The sequence below is a fragment of the Ictidomys tridecemlineatus genome, chromosome 10, assembly GCF_052094955.1.
Source record: "Ictidomys tridecemlineatus isolate mIctTri1 chromosome 10, mIctTri1.hap1, whole genome shotgun sequence".
In the NCBI taxonomy this organism is placed as follows: Eukaryota; Metazoa; Chordata; class Mammalia; order Rodentia; family Sciuridae; genus Ictidomys; species Ictidomys tridecemlineatus.
Window position 1 is genome coordinate 110,668,302 of NC_135486.1, and position 13,447 is coordinate 110,681,748.

The 13,447-nt window shown below is 41.7% G+C and overlaps 1 long non-coding RNA gene and 1 pseudogene across 1 annotated transcript; one reads left to right on the forward strand and one right to left on the reverse strand.

The window, feature by feature from the left end:
* Positions 1–1,704: 1,704 nt before the first annotated feature.
* On the forward strand, positions 1,705–2,635 carry LOC144367449 (uncharacterized). The gene is made up of 2 exons (XR_013426833.1): positions 1,705–2,017; positions 2,294–2,635. It is a non-coding gene; the product is annotated as an uncharacterized LOC144367449 (long non-coding RNA).
* Positions 2,636–3,694: 1,059 nt separating this feature from the next.
* On the reverse strand, positions 3,695–6,528 carry LOC144367624 (mitochondrial import inner membrane translocase subunit Tim8 B pseudogene; annotated as a pseudogene).
* Positions 6,529–13,447: the final 6,919 nt, after the last annotated feature.

The window sequence follows — 13,447 nt, forward strand, 5'->3', positions numbered from 1 at the left end:
TGCTTCTGGTTAAAGCAGTGGAGCAAAACAGGTAACAAGCAAATTTGATTTTAGGCATTGAAAAGGATACAGGTAGACCATAAAGGTCGGGGTATACTGGAACAGGATCAGAGAATAAGCAAAAGTTGTAGCATGTCAGACTTACACATGGGAATATGGCATTTTCAAGGTAATGAATAAGGGTGCTTCTTACAGAAAAGCCTTACCCTATGAAATTGTATGTAGACAAATGAGCAGCCACCCGCTTTCCCAGTGTTTGAATCCAGATTCTTGCTTTCCATATGCTTCCCACTGAGCTACACCCCTAGTCCTGCCAAGCAGGTTTAAGAGTAGTTCAAAGCAGGTCTTGAGGGAGTCAGCAAAGTACAATGGAATTCTCATGTCTGAAAATGTAACCTCATTCTTTAGAAATTGCCAGGCACTGATATCAATAATAGCCAAAGGGTGCATTTCACTTAATAAAATCAAACTGTTAAGAGGATTACAAGTTAGAGTAGCAGTCAAAGCAATGACTGGAATCATATACACATTTGAGATTTTATTTGGAAAGTGAACCTCTGGTTTCCTTGTCTATACAATATCATGAAAGTTACATGAGATAATGTAAAAGGTGTTGATCACTACTAATAAGTTAATATAAGGGCTGGGATTGTGGCTCAGTGGTAGAGTGCTTGTGTAGCATGTGTGAGGCACTGCTTTTGGTCCTCAGCACCACATAAAACTAAGCAAAATAAAGATCTGTTTCAAAAATTGTTCTTGAAACATTTTTAAAAGGTTACACAAATATTAATATAAAAACCAATAAATTTAGAAAAGAGCTGAGTTCTTTTACATTTAGCAATGTAAGACCAGCATTGTCTGAGGAGGGATACCTTGGATTTGGATAACTGGAGAAAGGATTGGGCATTTTGGGTTTTGATAGGAACTGCCTCCTGTCACTCCCTCCCTGCTGGAACTAGCAAACTGACACCTGTCCCTAACATTTGTAGTACAGTATCAAGTCAGAACTCCCTTTCAATATGATTGTGTGAAGGAATCAATGTTTAATCCAAGACTAAATGATTTCAGATAATGCAATTTACAAATCAACAAGAAAATAAGTACTGTAATTTTTTATTTGCTGACATTTCTCATTCACTCTGCTTTTAGAAAAGTTTAGCCTATATATATTTTTAGCTTGTATTTGTATTTCATTCATGTTATAAAATTACACCTTGGTTATAATTTCCAGCTTGTGTCTTTTTTTTTTTTTTTTTAATAACAGCCTCCAGTTTTGTTCCATTGTCCTTCATGGGGGTAGTTAGTAGCCCTGGCTCTGGTTGGAGTAGGCCAGAGTTCAAACATGCTGTTTTTGGTGCTTATTCTATGTAGCTGCTGGCATGGTAAAATAGGGAAACTACCTGCTTTGTAGGTTTGTGGGGATAATGACCTAACATCAGCCCAAGTGTACCATAACCGGAAGCTGCTGTATGTTAAACAGAACTGTTTATCTCATTCTCAAATAGCTTCAATATGTCAAATAGGCCTCTGGCAAACCCATACTTCTGGCAGGATAGGCCGATTGGTGGCCTTTTCTCCAAGGCTTCCTATTCCGGCCTGCTGGTGGAGGCTGGTCTTCTTATTTACTTATATACTCCAGGCAAAACGGGTAGCAGCTGAGGTGAAAAGGGCTCGCTGGACGGCGACAGAGCTCTGTTCCCACAGGTTAGCCTGGCCTTGGCATGATAAGGGAGGTGGAGATGGCGAGGAGTCACCGACGGAGTACACACGGAGCAGTGGCAAAGGAAGCCTACAACCAAACCAGACTGGGTCCGCTTGGCAAAGAAGGGGAGGTAAAGGGATCGGTCCCACCCCCTACCCCTCTTCAGGGACAGACGGAGGTCCTACTTGATCCAGCTCTGGCCTGCCTTCCCCACTTGCTCCTCGAGAACTTGCATCTGAGTTATCTCTCCGAGCCGCCTAGAGGGGACCCGGAAGTGCAGGCGGAGGACGCTGAGACCCCTCTGGGGATGAGCGAGTGAGTTTCTCGGCTTCGCGGCGTTGCGCTGTCCGCGGCAGAGACCCCGGGCCCAGAGGCTGCTGTGTGGCTGCCGGACCCCCCAAATGGGGTCCGGGTCTGGGTCCAGGCGGTGGGGGGTATCTTCTGTTTCTGCAGGCTGGCTGCACCCCGCTTTCGATCATCCTGCTAGGACAAAGAATGGGGCTTCTGACATCTCCTGCGTTGGGAGCCCCCCTCGGGAAAACGTCACCGTTTCCCGAAATGACTGTGCATCCCTTGTATTCTTTTCTGAAGAATTTTCAGAGAAGATCTTGTCCTTGTGGCAACATCAGACGTTGGACCCAGCCGGTGGAAAGGCCACGTTTCCAGTCTGTGAAAGCACTGTTGGGAGGATCTGCCCTTCCAGCATCAGTTCACTTGCACCAGTTAACTTGCTTGGCGCTTGGAGAGAAGCTCAATAAATGTGTGAATAAATAAATGCGTGAACTCGAGCTGGGGTTGTGGCTCAGTGGTAGAGTGCTCGCCTAGCATGCATGAGGCACTTGGTTTGATCCTCAGCACCACCTAAATGTAAAAATATATTGTGTCCACCTAAAACTTAAGAATAAACATTAAAAAAATAATTGCATCAACTCATATCAACTTCCTGGAAAAGATTGGATTCCTGGCACTCCTGCCCCCTTTACCTGAGGTATAAACTCCAAGGGGGTGCCTCATCCGTGGAGTACAATAGGTCAGCCACCTGCTATTGAAAATGAGGTTGAACTACTATTTTTTAAAATATTTTTTTTAGTTGTAGATGGACACAATACCTTTATTTTTATGTGGTACTGAGGTTCTAACCCAGTGCCTCACAGCACAAGTTTTGTGCTCTACCACTGAGCCATAACCCCAGCCCCAAGGTTGAACTACTTTTATCAGTATTTCTATTTCAATCTGCCAGTTAATCTGGTGCATGGCCATTAAAAAAAATGGAGTTGATTATTTAATTGGGGCACAAAGGTTTAGATAATCCACATCATGGCTTATGTTTGGGAATTTTTCTTGCACAAATTTAGTCTTCTAATTACGTTCAGTTTAACTTAATTTAAACTTTCATAGATAATTACTACCAGATGCTGGTGTTACCCATATGAATTGTAGGCAAGAGGCCTGACATGGGTGGGTGGGGGTTTTTAAACAAACCAGGTCGGGCCACTTGTCCCCAAAACCAAACAGTAAAGATAATGGTGAAAAATTGGAAAATAACTTTAGTCAGTATGTCCATATTGGGAAGATAAAATGAGATCGGGCATCTCAGTCCTGTCTTCAGGGTCCTGAGAGGATCTGTAGGTTTAAGGACCTTAGATGAGCACTCCTCTGGTGATTAACATGCCTGTGTGCAGGGCTGAGTGGGGTCAAGGAGACAGATACAGAATGAAGGTAGAGATGCCAAGCTTTATCCTGCTTTTTGTTACCTACAGGGCATCTGCAGGCCTAAATGAAGAGCCACTACTTTTAGAAAAAGCAGCATCTCTAAGTCCCTGTTATGTGGGGACTAAGTTAAGAGAAAACCTAATCCCTGTTCATCCATGAATGTGGAGTTGAGGTGGGAATAGTCAGTGATGAAGGTCTATGGGACAATAAGCAATGATGAAGTTCTCAAAAGGTGCCAAGGTCTCGGCTTGGCACCAGAATCACGAGCCACCACACACCTTTGCAGGTTCAAACAGCAATTCTTTATTCCAGCTCTCACACCGCCTCCACATAGGTCCAGGGACAATCGCGTTCTGCCGTCTCCCGCACAATTCACCTACCCCACGAGGCTATCTCCAAATCCCATTTTAATTTCACGAGAACTCAACGGGAACAAGCAGCAGGAACACCCTAATCCCAGCAATAATCTTCAACCTCTAACTTCCCTAAAACCCATTATCTTAAACTGGCAACGCCTTAAACTCAAGGAGCCGGTTACTTCCTCAAACCTGATCAGCTCTAAACCCGGATCCGCCTTGGTCCTTGAGCAAGGTCACCTTATTAAAGCATGCATGCAATGTCCCATCGAATGTCCTCTAAGCAGCATGGGGTACGCTTGGCAAGGAAATTTCGATGCGTTATTCCTACTTGGTAATGGCCCTCAGCAAAAAGGAGCTCAGGGCCAACTGGACATTGGATCAGGAAGCATTAAGAAACTCAAGGGCTTGGCTGTGAAAGAATGTATAGTAAAAAAAGAATCAGATTTTAATTGAGGGGGAATAAGACTTGAGGAGCCAAGTGTCCTTGTTAGCCTGCTTAAAGGACTCAGTTATTCCTGATAGTTCACAGGACTTATGCATTCAGTACATGCTCCATAACCTGATTCCGGATACTCTGCCATGTGGCCTCAACCCAACTTCAAGGTCTTACTTCACTGTTCTCCAGACAGACCCAGCAAGATTGTTGTGAAATGCACTACCGAACTGTGCCTTTGTGTCCTTTTTCTCACGAAACTTGCTGTCCCTATACTGCCCTAGTCCTACACATCCCATGACTCAGAGTAGGGCAGTCTTCTCTATGAAGCTTCTGAAGCTAAGTAGACAAACAGATACAAGACATTTACAGGGAAACCTGGAACCTGGTGGCTGATTAAGCAGCAGGGGAAGTTGATACACTTGCCAGTGTTCCCAGTTGTACTGCTCAAACAAACAAACAAAAACAAAACAAAACCTCCAAAACTTTGCTGTTACCCCCCACCCCTAGAGAATTCACATTATTGAATAACTGGTGTGACACAACCTGGAATTTCTTAATTACAGATAAATAAATTTCATTTTTTGAATATTTGATCTGTTATTTTTTAGCACCAGCAAACTTGGTAACAGCGTGATGCTAACCTGACAGTGGATTGACAGCTTTCCCCCACAGGCACTTCAGTCTGCTTAATAACGAGTTTTTGGCTGCTTTTGTCATTCTCCCAGGGGATAACCCCCTTTCTGTACAATCTGGAGTACAAACCACCAAGTGACAGCAAGAGTAGTGTCACTGAAGTGGTCCACACAGCAAGAGTCTAGGCAATTCCTTGGCTTCTCCACACAATTCCTTGGATCCCAACACAGCTCCATAAAGTGATGCACCTGTGCAGTGAACTGTGCCTTCTGTTCTTGGTGGCCACCAGACACCTCAGCCCCCCTCCCTCTGCCTCATCCAGCTTTGCTCTTGTCAGATCGAAATATTCTTAATCCTTATTCATTTTTCAAAGCAGGGCACAGCTTCTGCTCCTTTAGAACTGTGTTGGGGATGTAGCTCAATGGCAAAACACTTGTCTAGTATGCATGGATTTGATTTCCAGTACCTACAAAAACAAAGCAAGATTTTTTTTTTCCAAGTTACCAGTGGCTTAACATACAGATCAGGGCCTTGTGCATGGAAGACAAGCACACTAACACTGAGCCCCACCCCCCAGCCACACCCCAATACTGGGCACATTTTTCAACCCTTAGTATTTTCTGTTGATGTTATTACTCTTTGTCACTCTTGTTCCTTGGTTTTAGAAGTGAGGGTTTCTCCTGGTCTACCTCCTGCCTTCTCAGGGCCTCTACTGACTCCTGTCTACAGGTGTGTGTGTGTGTGTGTGTGTGTGTGTGTGTGTGTGTGTGTGTGTTTTCTTTCTCCAAATGGTACTGGAAATAGAACCCAAGAACACTCTACCATTGAGCTACATCCCCAGATTTTTATTTATTTATTTATATTTTATTTTTAAAATTTTTTCTTCTTTTCTTCCTCTTCCTCCTCCTCTTTTTCTTCTTCATCAGGGATTGAACCCAGGGGCGCTTTACCTGGGTAAAGCCACATCTACAACCCCCCCCCCTTTTAAAAAATGTTTATTTTTTAGTTTTAGGTGGACACAATATTTTTATTTTATTTTTATGTGGTGCTGAGGATCGAACCAGTGCTTCACGCATTGCCGGGCCAGCGTGCTACCACTTGAGCCACACCCTGAGCCTCCCCATCCCCCTTTTTTAAAATATTTTTTTAGTTGTAGTTGGATACAATACCTTTATTTTATTTATTTATTTTTATGTGTTGCTGAGGATCGAACCCAGCGCCTCACAAATGCTAGGTGAGTGCTCTACTGCTGAGCCACAACCCCAGACCTATCCAGCCCTTTTTAATGTTTTATTTAGAGACAGGGGCTTGTCGAGTTGCTTAGGGCCTCACTAAGTTGCTGAGGCTGGTTTTGAACTTGCAATCCTCCTGCCTCAGCCTCCTGAGCCATTGGGATTATAGGCATGCACCACCACACCTGGCCTCATGCCTTTTAAAAAAAAAAATTGAGATAGGGTCTGGTTAAGTTGCCAAGGGCTGGCCCTGAACTTGTGGTTCCCGTGCCCCAGCCTCCTGAATTGCTGGCGTAGGCCGCACACTTAGCTCTAGCTGTTTCTTAAAGATTGATTTCCACCAGTAGCGTCCCCAGCCCTTTCACTTGTCACTTCTGTGGTTGAGCTACCTTCTTCCATGACTTTGGCTGCTCTTTTAGCTGACTCATGAACATATGCGATGTTGACCGGCATTCACAGGTGCATGTCTGAATTCATCTTTTCCCATCACCTCTCTACCTCCCAAGGTTAATTTTAGTAACTGTTTTTCCCAGGTTCACAGAGCCGTGAAGTTATTCTCCTTCCCTGCATATCCAATCAATCACCAAAGATTTTTTCAGGAATATTTCATTCTGTTGTTGCCTGTCACTGCCAATTCCTCTTTTTTAGATGATGTTATAGTTTTCCTGCATTGTTAACATATCCTGTGCCAGTCAGCTTTCTGACACTATGGCAAATACCTGAGCTAATCATCTTGGAAAGAAAAAGTTTATATTGGCTCATAGTCTTGGAGGCTTCAGTCTGTGATTGGTTGGCCCTGTTGCTTTTGTGCCTGTGACAAAGCAACACATCATGATGGAAGCTTGTGGTAAAGCAAAATCGCTCATTTCATGGCTGGAAGAAGAGGAAGAGGGTTGGGGTTCCACTATCCCTTTCAAGGGCACATTCACTCAGTGACCAGAAGACATCCTACTAGGTCTTACCCCTAAAGGGGTAAGTTTCCATCATCTCCCACTAGTGCCTCCTGGGGACTAATCTTTAACACAGGGGCCTGTGAGGGACATTCTTGATCCAAACAATAGCATATCCCTCTCCCACCCAGACTCTCCCCCACACTGCTGTCAGAATGAACTTCCCTGGACATTAATTTTGATAATGTTATTCTCTACCTGTAGGATAAAGTCTAAAATTCTGAGTGAGGCTTGTAAGTTTTTTTTTTCCTGATACCAGGGATTGAATCCAAGGGTGCTTAACCACTCAGCCACATCCCCAGTCTATTTTTATATTTTATTTAGAAACAGGGTCTCACTAAGATGCTTAGGGCCTCTCAAAGTTGCTGAGGTTGGCTTTGAACTTTCAATCCTCCTGCATCAGCCTCTCAAGTCGCTGGGGTCATGGGCACCATGGTGCCAGGTGTAAGTCTCTTCTTTATCTGTTTTTTCCTTATTTTTCTGCCATAACTCTTGCTTCCTTACCACATGGAGCATACATTTTAGTCACATTGAATTTTTTCCTCACTACTCCTTAAACTTAGTATTTCATTTTATGTTTTGGAGGCTTAACATATGCTATTATTTTTGTTAACCTTCTTGAGCATGGTTCAGCTTCCAGCTTACTGTCATCCTTGCTGCCACCCCCAACTCACCTAGGTGGAGGTTGTTATTCCTAATTTTGTTTCTTGAAACACCTGGGTCATATGTGTCCATTATAATCCATCTACTTGTATCTGTGTTATAGTAGTACGTTCATAGATCTTTATGGATTGAACGAACAGAAAGTGTCTAGGATTGCTGTCACAAATTACCACAACTGCATGGCTTCAAAGAAATGTATGCTCACAATTCTGGAGGTTAGAAGTTAAAAATCAAGGTGTGGCCAGGCCCCTGCTCCAAAGCTCTAGGGAAGGACCCTGCTTTGCCTCTTCCTGTCTGAGGTTCCCAGAAGTCCTTGGGGGCTCCTTGGCTTATAGCTTCAGAACCCCAGTCTCTGCCTCCCATTTCACAGAACTGTCTTCCCTCTGTGTCTCTGTATTTGAATCTCCATGTTTTATCTTATAAAGATACCAACCCCTGAATTCAGGGCCTCCTAATGTATTTTTATCTCATCTTAACTAATTACCTCTGCAAAGACCCTCATGTCCAGGTAGACCTGAGTTTTGGTGGGGCTGAGAGGTCCATGTGCCCTAGTACAAGAAGCATTGCTCTTTTTTTCTGTTGTTTGCTTGGATCACATAGCTCGGTAGTTAAACTACTGAAAGAACTTATAGGTTCCTCCTTCCTTTGGCAGATCAGTCAAAGCCACGTGCAGTGGGTGGTGCATGCCTATAATCCCAGTGGCTTGGGAGGCTGAGGCAGGAGGATCTCAAGTTCAAAGCCAGCCTCAGCAAAAGCGAGGTACTAAGCAACTCAGTGAGACTCTGTCTGTAAATAAAATACAAAATAGGGCTGGGGATGTGGCTCAGTGGTTGACTGCCCCTGAATTCAATCTCTAATACCCACCCCCACCCCAAAAAAAAGATCAGTCAAAATACTTTTAAAATCACCTTCACCCATAAGGACATACTTGATATGCCTCTTATTTCAGAGGGTAGCTCCTTTCTTCTGTGGCTTCTCTAGCTCTGTCCCACATTGGCTAGGTATTCTAGGGTTCCAGCCATCTACCAGAATTTGAATCCAAGTTTTGGGCATTTTTTTTACAAGTAGTTCAGACCCCTGAGGAGATGTATCTCTCTGAATTCAGAGTCTCAGTCCTAAAGACTTTTTAAAGAAATATGTTTTTAGTTGTTAATGGAACTTTATTTATTTATTAATTTATATATGGTGCTGAATCAAACCCAGTGCCTCATACATGATAGGCAAGCGCTCTACCACTGAGTCACAACCCCAGCCCAGTCCTAAATATTTTTGAAAATAAATGGTATATTTGGAACCCTCAGTGATTTATACATTTGATTATTTTATTTTTTATTTGTTTATTTATTTTATTTTTATTTATTTATTTTTTGTATGTGTCCATCTAAACTAAATATATATATATATATATATATATATATATTATTGGTTGTTCAAAACATTACAAAGCTCTTGACTTTTCATACTGCTCATGATTCTTTCGAGCTTTGTGAAATTGTTGTGTTAATGTTTTCCCCCTTATATATTTGTATTGTTCTTGTATAGCTCCAAAATCCCTCTTTTTCGGAGAAAGATAATGTTAACAGTTCCCAATATCAACAGTACATCATCTAAGCACAAGTTTTCATTATTAATACATTTATAGTTAGATTCTAAGTCTATAGATATTGATTTTAATTATTACTTAAGAATATAGTCATTAGTTTCATAAAAGGCATACCATATCTGATGGCATATAGAAAACTTAATTTCAGACGAAGGATGTTATACTTAGAGGGAAAGGAGTGAGGGTATGAGGTTAAATTAGCACCTTTGGAGAACTCTAAGCAATAGACTGGTAATTTATGGAAGAATATATAGACTCAACCTCCTATCTGTATTTAGATAGTTACCCTATGTATAGATAGCAAAAGTTAGGAGATTGAAAGTGGGATAGAGGGAATACGAATGAAAAAAAGAAAAAATAACAAGGAAGAAAAGAGAAATAAGAGAGAAGGAAAAAGAAATTAAGATAGAAATAAATAAAAAAATGGGGGGAATGTGGGGTATATGCAATTCTTCTATATTATATTATTTTGGTAATTTGGTTGTTCATGCACAGTTCTTGGTTTCACATATGTTGAAGTTGTGGAAGAGCGAGAAGAAAGGGAGAAAGAAAGAGAAAAAAAAGTCTCTCAGAACACTGTTTTCCTTGCTTCCAGTAGGTGGCGTTGTCTTTTCCTAGCTTGAGCCTCTGTATTCAGGGTGGTGGGTATAGCCAGTGTGGAAGGAAATGAGCTTCCACCTGTATCTTCCCTACTCTAGTCTCTGAGGTAGAAACCAGGTGCCTGTACAGTTGTTGTTTTGCATTGATAGCTACAACCCCCAAAAGCTTGTGGAAAATATTTTGAGCTATTGCAGCTAAGGGTGGGGGAGTTGGAAACCAGGTACCTGGATTAGCCACAGAACCGTGCTGGTAGCCACACCCACTTTGATGGGTTTTAAGGGTTGATGGGCTTCCTCCGGACTAGCACGGTGGGGCAGGGCTGGGCTTCCTCCTCTGGTCTGGCTTGGCTGGCGCCGAGCTTCCTCCTTAGGTCTGGCTTGATTATTTTATTTTTTTCTCTTTCTTTCTTTTATGGTTCAAGAGATTGAACCCAGGAGCACTTTACCATTTAGCCACATCCCCAGCACATTTTATTATTTTTATTTTGAATTAAGTTGCTTAGGGCCTCACCAATTTGCTGAGACTGGCCTCGAACTTGTGATCTTCCTGCCTCAGCTGCCTGAGTCGCTGGAATTATAGGTATGTGCCACTATGCCCACTTGTCATAGATTCTTTTCTTGTGGAGTCAAATTTCCTTTTTTAAAAAATATTTTTTAGTGTTGATGGACCTTTATTTTATTCATTTATTTATATATGGTGCTGAGAATTGAACCCAGAGCCTCACACATATGAGGCAAGCATTCTACCACTGAGCCAAATGGGTTGTTGGGAAATCATTGGGAGCATTTTAAAGTATCTAATGTGTGCAGAGGTCTTTTACCCTGTACTGGGATTGGAGAAAAAGAAACAGAGGAGAGATGGAAGCATCTAGAGGTAGATGACAGTAAGGGAGTAAGTTGCTTGACACTGAGAATATGGGCTGTGATTTTTGGTCAATACCATGATCATAGAGTGAGGGGTTGAAGTAAAGAGAAGGAATTGAGGCTGAGAGGCCAGGATATGAGAAATATCATTTATACAGATAATGGAAATATTACTAAGAGTTGTGAGAAAGGTGTTGGCAAGGCTAACAATGAGGTAGGAGATAAATCTGCAAGGAATTGAGAAAGATAACTGAGAGGTCTCTAGATGTCTACAACAGGACAAGCTCTAGCTGTTGGATGGCCAGGAAACAGCTGAATTCAATTTGTTACCATTGAAAACTTGATATCATTATACCAATTTAAACAACCTTTTTAGTGCTGGGCAAACAGACTAAAGTTTTGAGCATGCCAACCAAGCATTTTACCATTGATCTACACCCCCAGCCCTTTTATTTATTTTAAAATTTTGGAGACAAGGTTTTGCCAAGTTGCCCAGGCTGGCCTCAAACTTGTGACTCTCCTGCCACAGCCTCCTGAATAGCTGGGTGTGCCATTCCACTCAGCAGGATTTACATTCTTTGACTATGTCAGATTGGCTGTTAGATCTCTGGCAATGGACCAACTAGAAGGCAGTTCCTCTAGAACATGTGATCCTTAGCATGCTGTGGGAGAGAATGACTGAGTGTTTCATAGTGGAAGAGGCTTTGTGTGGGGAAGAACAGAATGAGTCTGGAAAGACAGGGAGAGGCTTGGTGTGGAGATGGAGAAGAAATCCTGTTTTCTGAGCTGGGCCTGGTGGTACAGGCCTGGAATCCCAGAGGCATGGGAAGCCCTTTCTTTCTTTCTTTCTATGGTGATGAAGTTCCTGTTTTCTTTGGTATTTCATTTTTAAAATGAATCCAGTTTTGCAGGACTTCTAAGTTTTGGTGATCTGGTCCTGTAGGATAGATTTGGCAGGTTTAGAATGCACCAGAATTTTACTGTCCAGTAGGGTGGCTACTAGCCACAAGTCGCCATCTAAATTTAATTAAATTTAAATTTTAATTAAAAATTTAAAAATCAGCTGCCCAGTCATCAGTAGCCACATTTTGGTATGGCTCTTGGTTATCATATTGGAAAATGCATGTATAGAACATTTTCATAACTGTGGAAAGTTCTGGTAGACTGGAGCCTTTCTAGGCATTAATGAATTATTTGAGTTTATTATGGTGTCTTGCTAAAAAGAATTGTCCTTTATAGCTAGTGTTTAGAACCTTGATGGCCTTATTCATATTCTTAAGAGCCTTTTCCCTACCAAGGTGACTGTCCCTGCCTTGATGACTCATGCTTGTAATCCCAGTGATATGGGAGGCTGAGGCAGATGAATTGAAAGTTCAAAGCCAGCCATGGTGACTTGGCAAAATCCTGTCAAAACAAAAACAAAAACAAAACAAAATATCTTATCCCTGCATTTCAGGACTTGCCATCTGTTTGGCACACAAGGCGAATACATGTGCAAGGGATATAAAAATGTTAGACCCAGCATCCAAAATGAACATGCAGAAGAAAAGGATGGATCTGGAGTTAGGGGAATGAGTGTGTATATTGTTCCATGATACAGTATCACAGCTAATTTTGAAATAATTTGAAGGCCATGACCATTATCTAATAAAATCAGGGCTGTCCATGTTTTAGGCTTTCAATGATGATAGAAATACTGCATTGAGTATTCCTCAGCACCCATTTTTTTGGAAAGATTCCTCTAAGCAGATGACCAACTCTCTCTAATATTATTATAAAACAACTTCTCTAGCTTCAGTAAGCATTTTTTTTTTTTTTTACCAGAGATTGAACCCAGGGGCACTTAACTACTGAGTCATATCACCGGCCCTTTTATTTTTCATTTTGAGACAGGGTCTCACTAAGTTACTTAGGGCCTCACTAAGTTACTTAGGGCCTTGAGAAGTTGCTGAGGCTGGCCTCAAACCTGCGATCATCCTACCTTAGCATCTGAATCACTGGGATTATAGGCATGTGCCACTGGGCCTAGCTAGAAAGCCTTTTTTTTAAAAGTATTTTTTAGTTGTAGATGGACATAATACCTTTATTTTATTTATTTATTTTTATATGGTGCTGAGGATTGAACCCAGTGCCTCACATGTGCTAGGCAAGCGCTCTACCATTGAGCTACAACCCAAGCCCCTAGTAAGCCATCTTTAACAATTAAAATTTGAGAGGAGAATTCTTTCCCCTCAGGACACAGGACAGGACTCAGGGCCTTGCATATTCTAGGCAAGTGCTTTGCTATGGAGTTAAATCCCCAACCCCAGGAGAAATTTTTAAAAGTAAGTTGAAAATGTTTTTCTATTATCTCCCTTAGATACAGCAAAAAGTACATTTTTTTTTTTAAGATGCCAAGTCTCACTATGTTGCTCGGGCTGGCCCTGAAATCCTGGGCTCAAGTGAATCTCCTTCCTCAGTCTCAGCTGGGACTATAGGACTGTGCCATCACACCCTGTGGAATTTGTTTTAGTATATATATATATATATATATATATATATATATATATATATATATATACACACACACACACACACACACACACACATATTTAATCTTTATTCTTATTTTTAAAAATATTTATTTTTTAGTTGTAGTTGGACACATACCTTTATTTCATTTATTAATTTTTATGTGGTGCTGAGGATGGAAC